This window comes from Vanacampus margaritifer, chromosome 2 (assembly GCF_051991255.1).
Source record: "Vanacampus margaritifer isolate UIUO_Vmar chromosome 2, RoL_Vmar_1.0, whole genome shotgun sequence".
NCBI classification, from domain to species: Eukaryota; Metazoa; Chordata; class Actinopteri; order Syngnathiformes; family Syngnathidae; genus Vanacampus; species Vanacampus margaritifer.
Window position 1 is genome coordinate 38,644,306 of NC_135433.1, and position 19,442 is coordinate 38,663,747.

Genomic DNA, 19,442 nt, shown 5'->3' on the forward strand with positions numbered 1-19,442 from the left:
AGGGTTCCAAATTAGGGTTTCAAACATGGGCAAGGGTCTCAAATTAGGGTTTAAAAACTTGGGCTAGGGCTTCATATTAGGGTTTCAAATTAGGGTTAGGTTTTCAAATTAGGGTTTCAAACAAGGGCTAGGGACTCAAATCTGGGTTTCAAACTAGGGATAGGGTTTCATATATGGGTTTTAAACTAGGGTTAGGGTTCTAAAATAGGGTTTCAAACAAGGGCTTGGGTCTCAAATTAGGGTTTCAAACTTGGACTAGGGTTTTAAATAAGGGTTTTAAACAAGGGCTAGTGTTTCAAATTAGGGTTTGAAACAGGATTAGGGTTTCATATTAGGGTTTCAAACTGGGGCTAGGGTTTAAAATTAGGGTTGCAAACTAGGGTTAGGGTTCCAAATTAGGCTTTCAAACATGGGCAAGGGTCTTAAATTAGGGTTTCAAACTTGGGCTAGGGTTTCAAAAAAGGGTTTCAAAATAGGGTTACTTTTCCAAATTAGGGTTTCAAACAAGGGCTAGGGTCTCAAATTAGGGTTTCAAACTAGGGCTAGGATTTCATATTAGGGTTTCAAACTAGGACTAGGGTTTAAAATTAGTGTTTTAAACAAGGGCTAGGGTCTCAAATTAGGGTTTTAAACAAGGGCTAGGGTTTCATATTAGGGTTTCAAACTAGGGCTAGGATTTCATATTAGGGTTTCAAAATAGGGTTAAGGTTCCAAATTAGGGTTTCAAACAAGGGCTAGAGTCTCAAATTAGGGTTTCAAACTAGGGCTAGGGTTTCAAATTAGGGTTTCAAACAAGGGCTAGGGTTTCAATTTAGGGTTTCAAAATAGGTTTAGGTTTCCAAATTAGGGTTTCAAACTGGGGCTAGGGTTTAAAATTAGGGTTGAAAACTAGGGTTAGGGTTCCAAATTAGGCTTTCAAACATGGGCAAGGGTCTTAAATTAGGGTTTCAAACTTGGGCTAGGGTTTCATATTAGGGTTTCAACCTAGGGTTGGGGTTTCAAATTAAGATTTCAAACAAGGGCTAGGGTTTCATATTAGGGTTTCATACTAGGGTTAGGGTTTCAAACAAGGGCTAGGGACTCAAATTAGGGTTTCAAACTAGGTTTAGGGTTTCATATATGGGTTTTAAACTAGGGTTAGGGTTCCAAAATAGGGTTTCAAACAAGGGCTAGGGTCTCAAATTAGGGTTTCAAACAAGGGCTAGGGTTCCAAATTAGGGTTTCAAACAAGTGCTTGGGTCTTAAATTAGGGTTTCAAACACGGGCTTGGGTCTCAAATTAGGGTTTCAAAGTAGGGCTAGGGTTTCACATTAGGGTTTCAAACAAGGGTAAGGGTATCGAATAACGGTTTTAAACTAGGGTTAGGGTTTCATATTAGGGTTTCAAACTAGGGTTAGGTTACAATATTATCGTTTCAAACTAGGGTTAGGTTTCAAATTTATCGTTTCAAACTAGGGCTTGGGTCTCAAATTAGGGTTTCAAACTAGAGTTAGGGTTCCAAATTAGGGTTTCAAACATGGGCAAGGGTCTCAAATTAGGGTTTAAAAACTTGGGCTAGGGCTTCATATTAGGGTTTCAAATTAGGGTTAGGTTTTCAAATTAGGGTTTCAAACAAGGGCTAGGGACTCAAATCTGGGTTTCAAACTAGGGATAGGGTTTCATATATGGGTTTTAAACTAGGGTTAGGGTTCTAAAATAGGGTTTCAAACAAGGGCTTGGGTCTCAAATTAGGGTTTCAAACTTGGACTAGGGTTTTAAATAAGGGTTTTAAACAAGGGCTAGTGTTTCAAATTAGGGTTTGAAACAGGATTAGGGTTTCATATTAGGGTTTCAAACTGGGGCTAGGGTTTAAAATTAGGGTTGCAAACTAGGGTTAGGGTTCCAAATTAGGCTTTCAAACATGGGCAAGGGTCTTAAATTAGGGTTTCAAACTTGGGCTAGGGTTTCAAAAAAGGGTTTCAAAATAGGGTTACTTTTCCAAATTAGGGTTTCAAACAAGGGCTAGGGTCTCAAATTAGGGTTTCAAACTAGGGCTAGGATTTCATATTAGGGTTTCAAACTAGGACTAGGGTTTAAAATTAGTGTTTTAAACAAGGGCTAGGGTCTCAAATTAGGGTTTTAAACAAGGGCTAGGGTTTCATATTAGGGTTTCAAACTAGGGCTAGGATTTCATATTAGGGTTTCAAAATAGGGTTAAGGTTCCAAATTAGGGTTTCAAACAAGGGCTAGAGTCTCAAATTAGGGTTTCAAACTAGGGCTAGGGTTTCAAATTAGGGTTTCAAACAAGGGCTAGGGTTTCAATTTAGGGTTTCAAAATAGGTTTAGGTTTCCAAATTAGGGTTTCAAACTAGGGCTAGGGTTTCAAATTACGGTTTCAAACTAGGGCTAGGGTTTCAAATAAGGGTTTCAAAATAGGGTTACTTTTCCAAATTAGGGTTTCAATCAAGGGCTAGGGTCTCAAATTAGGGTTTCAAACTAGGGCTAGGATTTCAAATAAGGGTTTCAAACTAGGGCTAGGGTTTCAAATTAGGGTCTTAAACTGGGGCTTGGGTTTCAAATTATGGTTTCAAACTAGGGCTAGGGTTTCAAATTTGGGTTTAAAACTAAGGCTAAGGTTCCATATTAGGGTTTCAAACTAGGGCTTGTGTTCAAAATTTGCGTTTTAAACTGGGGCTAGGGGTTAAAATTAGGGTTTTAAACAAGAGCTAGGGTCTCAAATTAGGGTTTCAAACTAGGGCTAGAGTTTCATATAAGGGTTTCAAACTAGGCTTAGGGTTTCAAATTAGGGTTTCAAACTAGGGTTAGGGTTCCAAATTAGGGTTTTAAACAGGATTAGGGTTTCATATTAGGGTTTCAAACTGGGGCTAGGGTTTAAAATTAGGGTTGAAAACTAGGGTTAGGGTTCCAAATTAGGCTTTCAAACATGGGCAAGGGTCTTAAATTAGGGTTTCAAACTTGGGCTAGGGTTTCATATTAGGGTTTCAACCTAGGGTTGGGGTTTCAAATTAAGATTTCAAACAAGGGCTAGGGTTTCATATTAGGGTTTCATACTAGGGTTAGGGTTTCAAACAAGGGCTAGGGACTCAAATTAGGGTTTCAAACTAGGGCTAGAGTTTCATATTAGGGTTTCAAACTAGGTTTAGGGTTTCATATATGGGTTTTAAACTAGGGTTAGGGTTCCAAAATAGGGTTTCAAACAAGGGCTAGGGTCTCAAATTAGGGTTTCAAACAAGGGCTAGGGTTCCAAATTAGGGTTTCAAACAAGTGCTTGGGTCTTAAATTAGGGTTTCAAACACGGGCTTGGGTCTCAAATTAGGGTTTCAAAGTAGGGTAGGGTTTCACATTAGGGTTTCAAACAAGGGTAAGGGTATCGAATAACGGTTTTAAACTAGGGTTAGGGTTTCATATTAGGGTTTCAAACTAGGGTTAGGTTACAATATTATCGTTTCAAACTAGGGTTAGGTTTCAAATTTATCGTTTCAAACTAGGGCTTGGGTCTCAAATTAGGGTTTCAAACTAGAGTTAGGGTTCCAAATTAGGGTTTCAAACATGGGCAAGGGTCTCAAATTAGGGTTTAAAAACTTGGGCTAGGGCTTCATATTAGGGTTTCAAATTAGGGTTAGGTTTTCAAATTAGGGTTTCAAACAAGGGCTAGGGACTCAAATCTGGGTTTCAAACTAGGGATAGGGTTTCATATATGGGTTTTAAACTAGGGTTAGGGTTCTAAAATAGGGTTTCAAACAAGGGCTTGGGTCTCAAATTAGGGTTTCAAACTTGGACTAGGGTTTTAAATAAGGGTTTTAAACAAGGGCTAGTGTTTCAAATTAGGGTTTGAAACAGGATTAGGGTTTCATATTAGGGTTTCAAACTGGGGCTAGGGTTTAAAATTAGGGTTGCAAACTAGGGTTAGGGTTCCAAATTAGGCTTTCAAACATGGGCAAGGGTCTTAAATTAGGGTTTCAAACTTGGGCTAGGGTTTCAAAAAAGGGTTTCAAAATAGGGTTACTTTTCCAAATTAGGGTTTCAAACAAGGGCTAGAGTCTCAAATTAGGGTTTCAAACTAGGGCTAGAGTTTCAAATTAGGGTTTCAAACTAGGGATAGGGTTTCATATGAGGGTTTCAAACTAGGGTTAGGGTTCCAAATTAGGGTTTCAAACAAGGGCTTGGGTCTTAAATTAGGGTTTCAAACTCGGGCTAAGGTTTCAAATTAGATTTTCTAACTAGGGCTAGGGTTTCAAATTAGGGTTTCAAACTAGGGCTAGGGTTTCCAATTAGGGTTTCAAACTAGGGCTAGGGTTTCAAAATAGGGTTACTTTTCCAAATTAGGGTTTCAAACAAGGGCTAGAGTCTCAAATTAGGGTTTCAAACTAGGGCTAGGGTTTCAAATTAGGGTTTCAAACTAGAGCTAAAGTTTCATATTAGGGTTTAAAACTAAGGCCAGGGTTTCAAATTAGGGTTTAAAACAAGGGCTAGGGTTTAAAATTAGGGTTTCAAAATAGGGTTACGGTTCCAAATTAGGGTTTCAAACAAGGGCTAGGGTTTCATATTAGGGTTTCATACTAGGGTTAGGGTTTCAAATTAGGGTTTTAAACAAGGGCTAGGGACTCAAATTAGGGTTTCCAACAAGGGCTAGGGTTTCATATTAGGGTTTCAAACAAGGGCTAGGGTTTCATATTAGGGTTTCAAACTAGGGTTAGGGTTTTAATTTTGGTTTCAAACAAGGGCTAGGTTCTCAAATTAGGGTTTCAAACTAGGGCTAGGGTTTCAAACAAGGGCTAGGGTTTAAATTAGGGTTTCAAAAAAGGGTTAGGGTTCCAAATTAGGGTTTCAAACAAGGGCTAGGGTCTCAGATTAGGGTTTAAAACTAGAGCTAGGGTTTCAAATTAGGGTTTCAAACTAGGGCTAGGGTTTCAAATAAGGGTTATGAAGTCGTGCTAGGGTTCAAACGTAGGGTTTTCAATTAGGGCTAGGGTTTAAAAATAAGGGTTTAAAAGTAGGGCTAGGGTTTAAATTTGGGTTTCAAAATAGGGTTACGGTTCCAAATTAGGGTTTCAAACAAGGGCTAGGATCTCAAATTAAGGTTTCAAACTAGGGCTAGGGTTTCAAATTAGGGTTTCAAACAAGGGCTAGGGTTTCAAATTAGGGTTTCAAAATAGGATTAGGGTTCCAAATTAGGGTTTCAAACAAGGGCTAGGGTATCAAATTAGGGTTTCAAACTAGGGCTAGGGTTTCAAATAAGGGTTATGAAGTCGTGCTAGGGTTCAAACGTAGGGTTTTCAACTAGGGCTAGGGTTTAAAAATAAGGGTTTAAAAGTAGGGCTAGGGTTTAAATTTGGGTTTCAAAATAGGGTTACGGTTCCAAATTAGGGTTTCAAACAAGGGCTAGGGTTTCATATTAGGGTTTCATACTAGGATTAGGGTTTCAAATTAGGGTTTTAAACAAGGGCTAGGGACTCAAATTAGGGTTTCCAACAAGGGCTAGGGTTTCATATTAGGGTTTCAAACTAGGGCTAGGGTTTCATATTAGGGTTTCAAACTAGGGCTAGGGTTTCCAATTAGGGTTTCAAACTAGGGCTAGGGTTTCAAATAAGGGTTTCAAAATAGGGTTACTTTTCCAAATTAGGGTTTCAAACAAGGGCTAGAGTCTCAAATTAGGGTTTCAAACTAGGGCTAGGGTTTCAAATTAGGGTTTCAAACTAGAGCTAAAGTTTCATATTAGGGTTTAAAACTAAGGCCAGGGTTTCAAATTAGGGTTTAAAACAAGGGCTAGGGTTTAAAATTAGGGTTTCAAAATAGGGTTACGGTTCCAAATTAGGGTTTCAAACAAGGGCTAGGGTTTCATATTAGGGTTTCATACTAGGGTTAGGGTTTCAAATTAGGGTTTTAAACAAGGGCTAGGGACTCAAATTAGGGTTTCCAACAAGGGCTAGGGTTTCATATTAGGGTTTCAAACAAGGGCTAGGGTTTCATATTAGGGTTTCAAACTAGGGTTAGGGTTTTAATTTTGGTTTCAAACAAGGGCTAGGTTCTCAAATTAGGGTTTCAAACTAGGGCTAGGGTTTCAAACAAGGGCTAGGGTTTCATATTAGGGTTTCAAACTAGGGCTAGGGTTTCATATTAGGGTTTCAAACTAGGGCTAGGGTTTCAAACAAGGGCTAGCGTTTTATATTAGGGTTTCAAACTAGGGTTAGGGTTCCAAATTAGGGTTTCAAACAAGGGTTTGGGTCTTAAATTAGGGTTTCAAACTAGGGCTAGGGTTTCAAATTAGGGTTTCAAACTACGGCTAGGGTTTAAATTAGGGTTTCAAAAAAGGGTTAGGGTTCCAAATTAGGGTTTCAAACAAGGGCTAGGGTCTCAGATTAGGGTTTAAAACTAGGGCTAGGGTTTCAAATTAGGGTTTCAAACTAGGGCTAGCGTTTCAAATAAGGGTTATGAAGTCGTGCTAGGGTTCAAACGTAGGGTTTTCAACTAGGGCTAGGGTTTAAAAATAAGGGTTTAAAAGTAGGGCTAGGGTTTAAATTTGGGCTTCAAAATAAGGTTACGGTTCCAAATTAGGGTTTCAAACAAGGGCTAGGATCTCAAATTAAGGTTTCAAACTAGGGCTAGGGTTTCAAATTAGGGTTTCAAAATAGGGTTAGGGTTCCAAATTAGGGTTTCAAACTAGGGCTAGGGTATCAAATTAGGGTTTCAAACTAGGGCTTGGGTTTCAAATAAGGGTTATGAAGTCGTGCTAGGGTTCAAACGTAGGGTTTTCAACTAGGGCTAGGGTTTAAAAATAAGGGTTTAAAAGTAGGGCTAGGGTTTAAATTTGGGTTTCAAAATAGGGTTACGGTCCCAAATTAGGGTTTCAAACAAGGGCTAGGATCTCAAATTAGGGTTTCAAACTAGGGCTAGGGTTTCAAATTAGGGTTTCAAACTACGGCTAGGGTTTAAATTAGGGTTTCAAAAAAGGGTTAGGGTTCCAAATTAGGGTTTCAAACAAGGGCTAAGGTTTCAAATTAGATTTTCAAACTAGGGCTAGGGTTTCAAATTAGGGTTTCAAACTAGGGCTAGTGTTTAAAATTAGGGTTTCAAAATAGGGTTACGGTCTCAAATTAGGGTTTCTAACTAGGGCTAGGGTTTCAAATTAGGGTTTTAAACAATGGCTATGTCTCAGATTAGGGTTTCATATTTGGGTTTCAAACTAGGGCTAGGGTTTCAAATTAGGGTTTCAAACTAGGGCTAGGGTTTAAAATTTTGCTTTCAAAATAGGGTTAAGGTTCCAAATTAGGGTTTCAATTAAGGGCTAGAGTCTCAAATTAGGGTTTCAAACTAGGGCTAGGGTTTCAAATTAGGGTTTCAAACAAGGGCTAGGGTTTCAATTTAGGGTTTCAAAATAGGGTTAGGGTTCCAAATTAGGGTTTCAAACTAGGGCTAGGGTTTCAAATAAGGGTTTCAAAATAGGGTTACTTTTCCAAATGAGGGTTTCAATCAAGGGCTAGGGTCTCAAATTAGGGTTTCAAACTAGGGCTAGGATTTCATATTAGGGTTTCAAACTAGGGCTAGGGTTTCAAATTAGGGTTTCAAACTAGGGTTAGGGTTTAAAATTAGGGTTTTAAACAAGGGCTAGGGTCTCAAATTAGGGTTTCAAACTAGGGCTAGAGTTTCATATTAGGGTTTCAAACTAGGCTTAGGGTTTCATATATGGGTTTTAAACTAGGGTTAGGGTTCTAAAATAGGGTTTCAAACAAGGGCTTGGGTCTCAAATTAGGGTTTCAAACTAAGACTAGGGTTTTAAATAAGGGTTTTAAACTAGGGCTAGGGTTTCAAATTAGGGTTTCAAACTAGGGTTAGGGTTCCAAATTAGGGTTTTAAACAGGATTAGGGTTTCATATTAGAGTTTCAAACTGGGGCTAGGGTTTAAAATTAGGGTTGCAAACTAGGGTTAGGGTTCCAAATTAGGCTTTCAAACATGGGCAAGGGTCTGAAATTAGGGTTTCAAACTTGGGCTAGGGTTTCATATTAGGATTTCAACCTAGGGTTGGGGTTTCAAATTAAGATTTCAAACAAGGGCTAGGGTTTCATATTAGGGTTTCATACTAGGGTTAGGGTTTTAAACAAGGGCTAGGGACTCAAATTAGGGTTTCAAACTAGGGCTAGGGTTTCATATTAGGGTTTCAAACTAGGGCTAGGGTTTCATATTGGCGTTTCAAACTAGGGTTAGGATTTTAATTTTGGTTTCAAACAAGGGCTAGTTTCTCAAATTAGGGTTTCAAACAAGGGCTAGGGTTTCATATTAGGGTTTCATACTAGGGTTAGGGTTTTAAACAAGGGCTAGGGACTCAAATTAGGGTTTCAAACTAGGGCTAGGGTTTCAAATTAGGGTTTCAAACTACGGCTAGGGTTTAAATTGGGGTTTCAAAAAAGGGTTAGGGTTCCAAATTAGGGTTTCAAACAAGGGCTAGGGTCTCAGATTAGGGTTTAAAACTAGGGCTAGGGTTTCAAATTAGGGTTTCAAACTAGGGCTAGGGTTTAAAATTTTGCTTTCAAAATAGGGTTAAGGTTCCAAATTAGGGTTTCAAACAAGGGCTAGAGTCTCAAATTAGGGTTTCAAACTAGGGCTAGGGTTTCAAATTAGGGTTTCAAACAAGGGCTAGGGTTTCAATTTAGGGTTTCAAAATAGGGTTAGGGTTCCAAATTAGGGTTTCAAACTAGGGCTAGGGTTTCAAATAAGGGTTTCAAAATAGGGTTACTTTTCCAAATGAGGGTTTCAATCAAGGGCTAGGGTCTCAAATTAGGGTTTCAAACTAGGGCTAGGATTTCATATTAGGGTTTCAAACTAGGGCTAGGGTTTCAAATTAGGGTTTCAAACTAGGGTTAGGGTTTAAAATTAGGGTTTTAAACAAGGGCTAGGGTCTCAAATTAGGGTTTCAAACTAGGGCTAGAGTTTCATATTAGGGTTTCAAACTAGGCTTAGGGTTTCATATATGGGTTTTAAACTAGGGTTAGGGTTCTAAAATAGGGTTTCAAACAAGGGCTTGGGTCTCAAATTAGGGTTTCAAACTAAGACTAGGGTTTTAAATAAGGGTTTTAAACTAGGGCTAGGGTTTCAAATTAGGGTTTCAAACTAGGGTTAGGGTTCCAAATTAGGGTTTTAAACAGGATTAGGGTTTCATATTAGAGTTTCAAACTGGGGCTAGGGTTTAAAATTAGGGTTGCAAACTAGGGTTAGGGTTCCAAATTAGGCTTTCAAACATGGGCAAGGGTCTGAAATTAGGTTTTCAAACTTGGGCTAGGGTTTCATATTAGGATTTCAACCTAGGGTTGGGGTTTCAAATTAAGATTTCAAACAAGGGCTAGGGTTTCATATTAGGGTTTCATACTAGGGTTAGGGTTTTAAACAAGGGCTAGGGACTCAAATTAGGGTTTCAAACTAGGGCTAGGGTTTCATATTAGGGTTTCAAACTAGGGCTAGGGTTTCATATTGGCGTTTCAAACTAGGGTTAGGATTTTAATTTTGGTTTCAAACAAGGGCTAGTTTCTCAAATTAGGGTTTCAAACAAGGGCTAGGGTTTCATATTAGGGTTTCATACTAGGGTTAGGGTTTTAAACAAGGGCTAGGGACTCAAATTAGGGTTTCAAACTAGGGCTAGGGTTTCATATTAGGGTTTCAAACTAGGGCTAGGGTTTCATATTGGCGTTTCAAACTAGGGTTAGGATTTTAATTTTGGTTTCAAACAAGGGCTAGTTTCTCAAATTAGGGTTTCAAACAAGGGCTAGGGTTTTATATTAGGGTTTTAAACTAGGGTTAGGGTACCAAATTAGGGTTTCAAACAAGGGCTTGGGTCTTAAATTAGGGTTTTAAACTAGGGCTAGGTTGTCAAATTAAGGTTTTAAACAGGATTAGGGTTTCATATTAAGATTCAAACTAGGGCTAAGGTTTCAAATTAGATTTTCAAACTAGGGCTAGGGTTTCAATTTAGGCTTTCAAACTAGGGCTAGGGTTTCAAATTAGGGTTTCAAACAAGGGCTAGGGTTTCAAATTAGGGTTTCAAAATAGGGTTGGGGTTCCAAATTAGGGTTTAAAACTAGGGCTAGGGTTTCAAATAAGGGTTTCAAAATAGGGTTACTTTTCCAAATTTGGGTTTCAAACAAGGGCTAGGGTCTCAAATTAGGGTTTCAAACTAGGGTTAGGGTTTCATATTAGGTTTTCAAACTAGGGCTAGGGTTTCATATTTAGGTTTCAAACTAGGGCTAGGGTTTCAAACAAGGGCTAGGGTCTCAAATTAGGGTTTCAAACTAGGGCTAGGGTTTCATATTAGGGTTTCAAACTAGGGTGAGGGATTCATATTAAGGTTACAAACTAGGGCTAGGCTTTCAAATAAGGGTTTTGAAGTATTGCTAGGGTTCAAAATTATGTTTTTTTTTAACAAGGGCTAGGGTTCAAAATTAGGGTTTTAAACTAGGGCTAGGATTTAAAATTAGGGTTTTTAAACTAGGTTTAAGGTTTCAAATAAGGGTTTCAAACTAGGGCTAAGGTTTCAAATTAGGGTTTAAAACTAGGGCTAGTGTTTCATATTAAGTTTACAAACTAGGGATAGGGTTTCAAATACGCGTTATGAAGTAGTGCTAGGGTTCAAAATTAGGGTTTCAAACTAGGGCTAGGGTTTCAAATTAGGGTTTAAAACTAGAACTAGGGTTTCAAATTAGGGTTTTAAACTAGGGCTAGGGTTTCATATTAAGGTTACAAACTAGGGCTAGGCTTTCAAATAAGGGTTTTGAAGTATTGCTAGGGTTCAAAATTAGGTTTTTTTAACTTGGGCTAGGGTTTCATATTAGGGTTTCAAACTAGGGCTAGGGTTTCAAATAAGGGTTATGAAGTAGTACTACGGTTCAAAATTAGGTTTTTAAACTAGGGTAGGGTCTCAATTTAGGATTTTAAAATAGGGTTATGGTTTCAAATTAGGGTTTCAAACTAGGGCTAGGGTTTCAAATAAGGGTTATGAAGTAGTACTACGGTTCAAAATTAGGGTTTCAAACCAGGGCTAGGGTTTCATATTAAGGTTACAAACTAGGGCTAGGCTTTCAAATAAGGGTTTTGAAGTATTGCTACGGTTCAAAATTATTATTATTTTTAACTAGGGCTAGGGTTTCAAATTAGTGTTTCAAACTAGGGCTAGGGTTTCAAATAAGGATTATGAAGTAGTACTAAGGTTCAAAATTAGGGTTTTAAACTAGGGCTAGCGTCTCAAATTAGGATTTTAAAATAGGGCTAGGGTTTAAAATGAGGGTTTCAAACTAGGGCTAGGGGTTTCATTTTAGGGTTTCAAACTCGGGCTAGGGTTCAAAATTAGCGTTTTAAACGAGGGCACACAAACAAACAAACAGCACCGACATATGCAAATGCAACACAATGTTGAGGGACAATACGAATCAAAGTAATTTCTTCACAAAAACTCCAGCAAATAGGAATAGAAACAAATCAAGAAGTTAATCAGCACCAACAAATGCAAATGCTTGATAACACCAGTGTTATCAAGCTCTAAGAAATGTCACATGCTCAACAGCTATTAGCTCTTATTTTGTAAATAAAAGGAGTGCCACATTTGACTAGCAGCAGGAATACAACTGGTGGAATTTAGTTGTACTGTATTAATTACACACGTGTTAATGGCAATATGCTTAAGTGTTATTTGCCTGTTACCCGAGCTACAAGTATTCGCTGAGCAATTGGCTTAGCATGTTAAATGCTACCTTGTCAAGCTCAGCCTTTTCAACCAGCTCCAACAGCGGGATCCCAAGGCATTCCCAGGCCAGTCAAGAGACATGGTCTCTCCAACGTGTCCTGGGTCGTCCTCGGGGCCTCCCGCCATTGGGACATGCCTGGAACAAATCCCCAGGGAGGCGTCTAGGAGGCATCCGAACCAGATTCCCGAACCACCTCAACTGGTTCCTCTCAAAGCGTAGGAGCAGCGGCTCCTAGCTGGGGATCGGTCCGCCAAGGTTCCCCGCCCTTAGCTGCCGCCCAGCCTACTATGCCCCCGACCTCTTTGGCCCCTCCCACTGATGGTGAGCCCATGGTAAGGGGGGCCCATGTTGCCTCTTGGGCTGTGCCCATGGGTGCAGGCTTGGCCACCAGGCACTCGCAAATGAGCCCCGCCTCCTGGCTCCAGAGGGGGGCCCTGGTGACTCTCGTCCGGGCAAGGGAAACATCCATCCATTTATTTCACACGTCATAAGTAAGTCCTAATGTTTTATGAGGTTTAATTTGGTGCCAATGCCAAATGTGTGCTTATAAGTGTGCTTATAAGTGTGGAACGTTAAAAAACAGTTACAAACAAACAAATAAACAAACAAAAATAAATAAATAATATTTAAAATATACCTGTGAAAGGTTATTCCCAGTTCCTTAATCATAATTACTCCACACACACGGAATGCGCTGACACCTCAGTGCTGTTGTAGGCACACAACTCAAAAGGGCCATCTCATCATATCTACTTATTTCAAAGTGAAGTCCCATGTGGTGTGTAGATGAAGATGAAGGTAAAGCACCTTGTACATCAGATCAGATGCCACAAAGAAGCAGAAGAATAAGAAAAAAGATTTGCTTAGCATGTGCTTCAACGACGTGGTTGTAGTGTGTGTTTAGGCACTTACTGTAATGTTTACCTGAGCTTGTTTCACGTATCAATGGCAATAATATTTACTTTAAATGTTTTGAACCTTATTGGACCTTATTGTTTTCAAGTTCAAGTGAAATAACGAGGCAAAACTTAACATAACTTGATACCTGCCACTGAAGATCTAAATCAAAGTCATTTGTTCACAGAAAGCTGGTCAAGAGCAGAAAGCCCTATTTCATTTCTATTTAAATGAAAAATGATTTTATGCCATCATAGTGCTTATTATGGGCAGCTTGCACAGTGAGTGAGCTGATTGTGTCCCAAACACTTCACATTCTCTATCGATTTGTAGCCAATTCAAATGCAGCGAAAGACTTGTATGCCTATCAAAAGAAGTCACAATGACATTTTTTATCTTTTTTTGTTTGTTTTTTTCGTGGTGGGGTCGTGAATGCTGGTTGAATGACGAGACGCGTCTCCTCTGAGAAAAAGTGCTTGGGCTCCGAGCGACGGCTGCGCTTGACATTTCCATTAACTCCTTCCTCCTGGAGACGTCCTCCACAGAGAAAATGACTCAGCCCACTTGTTTCGCTTGGATGTATGCATAGATGGACGCATACCTTTGATTAAATATATATATATATATACACAATAGGAAAAAAAATATAGATAGATGGACTCAAACTTTTGTCGCAGACCGTCCAAATCATCTTTTGGTCACCAAAAGTTGATGAGAGTCTTATTAGGGGAACAAAGACAAGAAGTCAAAGCTCAAACAGATGGCCTAAGTGCACGTCATCAGGAAAAGAAGACCCAAAATGATTTTGCTCACAAACATCGAATCAATTATGGCTCTGTCTGACAGCTCAATCAATAATAATAATAACAATAATAATAATAGCAGAACATCAGTCATAGAATATCCAAATCAAAATCCTGTGTTCACAAAGAATCAAGGCCAGTAGACAGCACTGAGCGTCAGATCCAAGCAAATAAGAACAAAACCAGTAGGAAACTACCAAAACAAAACCAATAAAAGCACAACTAGGTGGACTCAAATGCATGACACCAGTCACAAATGATCAAAATCAAAGTTGTTTATTCACAAAAAGTTGTCTATACTACTAGCTGTAGTTTATCTTGGGAACAAAAACAAAGTTGGAAACAACAACAGATTGAGTCAATTGTACAACGGCGTATTAGGGCCACACACACACACACACACACATTATAAAGTCGAACATGTGCCACTTTATAAAGTGGCAAATTTGCAAGTTTTTCTCGGAATATTACCCCCTCTACAATATATATATATATATATATATATATATATATATATATATATATATATATATATATATATACGTGGCCCTAATACTCCGTCGTACAAATGTACAGAGTCTCCTACAAACGATCCGAATCAAAGCCCTTTGTTCACAAAAAGCTGGTCCATCTCTATAATCAGATCTTATCTAGTGAACAACAACAGGAAATCAAAACCTACCAAAATAAAACCAACAACACATTGAGATGAAGTCAAGTAGAAGAAGTGCATGACTTCTGCCACAAAAGATCCAAATCAAAGACCTTTTTTTGTTCACAAAAAGCTAGTCCATACCACCTCCTGCTGAGAGTCTGGTCAAGTGAACAAAACAGAAAGTCAAAACCTACCTAAACAAAACCAGCAACAGCAACCTTAAGAAACGTACCACATGCTGCTTCACTCTGTCGTAAGACTGACAACATTTTACAAGTTGCTCCTGTTTAATGAATTAAAGCATGTATGATGACTGAGAGGCGTTAATTCGTTGTGAAGACCGCACGGCTATTATCTCTTTAGCCAAATGTATAATTGCTGGTCCGCATGCCAAGAAGAAAAGAAGGATGGTTGATGGGGATTTCATACATGCTAATTAAACAGCCCCATAAACAATTTAGGAGGCATTAGCGCATCACGAGAAGGATGTGTTGTGAAAATGCAGCTCGTAGTAAACAATTAAATGTTGGCAGTGGCAGTTCCAGACCAGTTATTCTGATGAAGCCTGGCTGAGGTCAGTGGTTTTCTCAGAGGCGTACGTTCAACCCGCTTTTAATGTTGGTTAACCACAACGCAAAAACAAAGAAACCCGCAACAATAGCCTTTCATAATAAATGTGATTTATACACCTTGGTTACTGAAATGTTGAGTAATCCTCCCTATTACTTTCTGAGTATACCTCAGAATCATTGGCGTAAATATCGCCGGTGCAATTGGTGCGTCGCACCGGGGCCCAGAGACAGCGCAGGGGCCCATGACAGAAGGAAAAGAAAGAAAGAAAGAAAGAAACAAAGAAACAAAGAAACAAAGAAACAAACAAACAAAAACGGGGAAATAAACGGCCAGAGGTATTTTGTAAATACGATGTCGGAAATGATCATTTAATCACCTGACTTCGGCATCTGTCAGTAACGATGTGTCTCGATGTGATGCGAGTTGGAAAAAAAAAAGTGGTAGCTAGTGTGCGTGCCACCGTCGCACGTCATGCTTTGCAAACTAAAAAGAAAAAGAAAAAGCGGCGCACAATAAAGAAAAGACAAAAAAAATGACGTTAAAGCTATTGGAAGATATGTGATAGACGTGGTTTGAGTCCAGGCCATTAGCAAAATCTAGTGTCCTGCTGTCGAGCTGTAGCTTGCTGGCAGCTAGCTCCATCGCAGAAGCGAACCTCCAGCCACTGCTCAGAATGAATGGGAAAAAAGGACATTACACTATTTCTGCACCATAAAAGCAACGAGGCACACCAGCGGTGATCTACGGATCAGAGGTTTAGGGATGCTGAGCTCCCAGCCAGCCAGGGTAAATTTTATTGTTTTGTGCATTTTAATACAGTTTTTTTCTTACATTTATGAAAGTGAAGCACAACACTTTTTTTTGGGGGGGGGGGGGCTAATATCTGACTAAATCATTACATCTGATAAGGTTTATTTAAACGTTGAGCCACACATGAGGAACAGATTTGATTCATAAAACCATCTTATTGTAACCTTGTAACCTTAATTTCTAGGGTAGAACAACTCATTTTGATACTGCAGCACCTCTACAGACACATAAATGCTATGCTTGTTAATTCATTTAAGATATTGGACTGTTTTTTAAAAACTTTTACTCTTTATTATTCTTTATTATTGACATTTGATTACTAATGTATAAAATCCTCTCGTTGAGCCCCCCCTCTCTCGCTCTCTTTGTCATAATAACAAATATTATGTAAATGGTTATCCAGGCAGTTAGCTTGGCAGTAGCACTTTGGCTTTAATATTAACACATGCAGATGACACAAAAGTTAGCTTCTCTCATTCCAAACAAAGAGAAGGTAGTGGTGCTGTCTCTGACCCCCTGAAATGTTTCTTAGCTAGAAGAAAAATTAGCTATGATTAAATGCAGCAAAAAGGAGGAATGGTAATGATAATATGGTGTTGGTATTCAGTGGTAGTAGACTAGTAGTTAAGAAATGTCCCACATATCCTGCTTTAAGCCAGGTACTTACACCACAACTGTATATGAGCTAGAGGTATTGGGTTCAACAAATGAGAGTCAGAGGAATTGGGAGAGACACTATTTTGCAGGAAGTTTTTTTTTTTTTAACAAAAACAAAATGTTTTTCAACGGGAGCAATACCTAATGTGCAAAAATGTGATCCATACTGGACTAAGGGCTAGGGAACTAACTACCTAACCTAACAAAATAAAAGAAATAAAAGCACAGTAGATGAACTCACATGCACCAGTCACAGAAAACCCACATTTAAGTCCTTTGTTTATGAAAAGTTGGTCTGTTCCAGCTCCAGCTGTGAGCGCTTTCAAGGGAACACAAACAGGAAGTATAAACCTACCAAAATAAAAGTTATAATTGCACAAACAGATGGGAAGAAATCACCGGTCACAGAAGATCCAAACTAAACTTCTTTGTTCACAAAAATGATCCATCCCACTTCTGAGTCATATCGGACAAACGTCAACACAAACAGGAAGTAGAAAACCACCAAAATAAAACCAATACAGCACAGTCTCACTCAAATGTACAACACCGGTGACATAAGAGCCAAATCAAAGTTTCAGGTTTGAGATCATTCAAAGAAACTCTCCTGTCCTGGTAAAATATGAATCAATTTGAGAAATGATAGCCACATGTCTATCCCTCAGCACCATAGATGCTATCAGAAAATTGTGAGGATGCATTAATCAGGGTTCTAAATTCATTTCTTCCATTGGCATCTCAAAGCGGTAAACCGCATTTCCAGTGTCCGATGCCAAAAGCAAGGTTAAGAGATGACAGAGAGTCTGCTGCAAATCCTGTTGCAAGCATTACGTTTTGTCTTCTATATCTGCTGTGACCGGCTCACGCCTTCTCTTTAGTAATTTCTCAGGGGGGGGATTAGAGTCATGAAAAGACCCCATCGCCATGATATCATCCCTTCACCAGCACCTGAAAACACAAAACCTCACCTGCCTGTTTTCTGATAGCTTCAAACAGCTTTTTGAGAACAAATGGATTTGGTTACTTTGCACTTTGCACCTTCAGTGACTGGTGTTGAAGTATTTATTTGCATTTATTTTGGTGAGCTACTACTTCCTGATTTGTTCCCTTGATTGGACTGCCAGATGCAGCTGTTATGGACCAGCTTTTTGTGAACATGGCTTTTTGTGCTTTGGTGCTGTTACTGCTTTTATTTGTTTATTTTTTAACAATATGTTTATTACACTTTTGAATGCAAAAATAAAAAAAAGGGCTCCCACACATCTTTTCAAGGCACACAATGCTGTCCAATGTCTTTGTCCCAGCGCGGATATAATTCGTCCCGGGTTCAGCTACTAGGTTTGAAATGCCATTGTGTCCAACACAGTCCAGAAATCAAACTCCTCGAAAAATATCCTTTTTAGTGGTAAATGTAATCTTCTCCGAAAGGTAAATGCAAAGATAATTCCTTAAACCACTTTACAGTACCTCCATGACAGAACAATCACTGTCTTTACCTGTAGCAAACTTATATCCACAAACATTTGTTCAAATTTGTTCAGTCTATGGTTATCCAAATAAAGGCCGAGCAGAATACTGCTTTTATTTTTGGTAGATTTCTACTTCCTACCTATGATTTCATCGTTGGCTGCTCAGCTATAGCCAGTATGAACTAGGTTTTGGTGAACAAGAAAGTTTTATGTGGCTCCCCTGTTCCCTGTCTAGTGCATATAGTTCCATCTGCTCACTGTTACTACTTTTATTTTTTGCTAGATTTCAACTTCCTGTTTATGCTCCCTTAATATTGACTCTGAGCCAAGCCAGCTTTTTCCTGAACAAAGGGTCGTGAATTGTTTTTCCTATGACTGATTTCATGCATCTGAGTCCATTCTGTTTGTGCGCTTAGCATTTTTATTTTGGTAGGTTTGCACTTCCTGTCTGTGTCCTGTTGATAGGACTTCCGGCTAGAGTCGGTATTGACCAATTATTTGTGAGTAAAAATCTTTGGTGTGGCCCTTCTGTGACTGGTGTGATGCATTTAGGGCCATCTAGTTGCTGTTTTGGGTTTTATTTTGGTAGATTGAAACTTCCAGGGTTTATCTCAGGGCAGCTGTAACATTAACATTAGTTTTGTTTGTGCTGACAAATCTTAACAGGCTTAATATATCGTCTTGCAAAATTTTAACATTCAGAAACATCAATTAATTGTATTTAACAATCACAAATACATGAACATGTACAAAATGTGCTGTTAGCTTGCCGGTGATCTGCAGTAAGTGTCACTAGTTGTTTTTCTTCTTATCTGAGGGGCTGTCTTCTTATCTGGATCTTGATAAAAGCAACTTTAACTTTCGCACGCGACCACACTTGTGGAAGATAAGCAACCCGAGAGCCTAAATGTTTGCCCCCATCTTATCGGAATTGTTGGCTATTTCACAGCAAACTTGGTACCCCACATTCCGTGTCCGTTTTCATCACAACAGTGCAAGAGAAGTGAGTGTCCGATGTTTGACTGAACACCTTACAACCGCGTCATCCTGGCTGTGTTACTATTATCTTCAAAGGGGGGAAATACTTGGTACCAATATTCCGTGTCTGCTCTTAACACAACAGGAAGAAGTGTTCACACCCTTGTCCCGCAATATGGGAATTCATAATTTACACCAGCTCACCGTCTTATGATTTTCAAAGGCGGAATAATGGCAGAAACACTCGGTCCCACCATTCCGTGTCAATTTTCAAAATGTTTATGCTTCCGTGTATTTATCGTCTACAGAAGCATGCATCATCCCAGCACTGTTATCGTCGAATGCAAAATTCTGGTGGAAAAACTTGGTATCCTCATATCATTCCGTGTCCAGTTTTAATGTGTTCAACTTTATACAGTAGTCCTGAAAACCCATCATAAACCATGTACACATCACGAGGTGGGAAAAGGGAGCAAGCACTGTTAGCTGTTATAAGGACTTATTGCTCTTGGGGTAGCTGACAGATGGAGGTTTCTAAAGTATCATCGTGAACACTAAAGCGTAGGGATGTTTTTTCCGTGCACTTTTTGGGAGACAGGCTGTGAATCAACACAACACACCAATCCGGCATGCTCAAAATGATAAACAGAGTAGATCAAATATAGAAGTAGGATACACGGGCAGGGTGAGAAAAGTGAAATCCCAAACATCTGTCTTTTTTTCCCCTTTTTACTCATTTAAAAACGTAATGCACACTTTATTTTTATCTGAGCCATGCAACTCAACCCTCACGCTGGTTGTCCACTCAATCAATTAATTGATTTTGCCGTCATCCACTGCTTCCCTCTCCTCCGTGCGCTCCCGATGACAGCC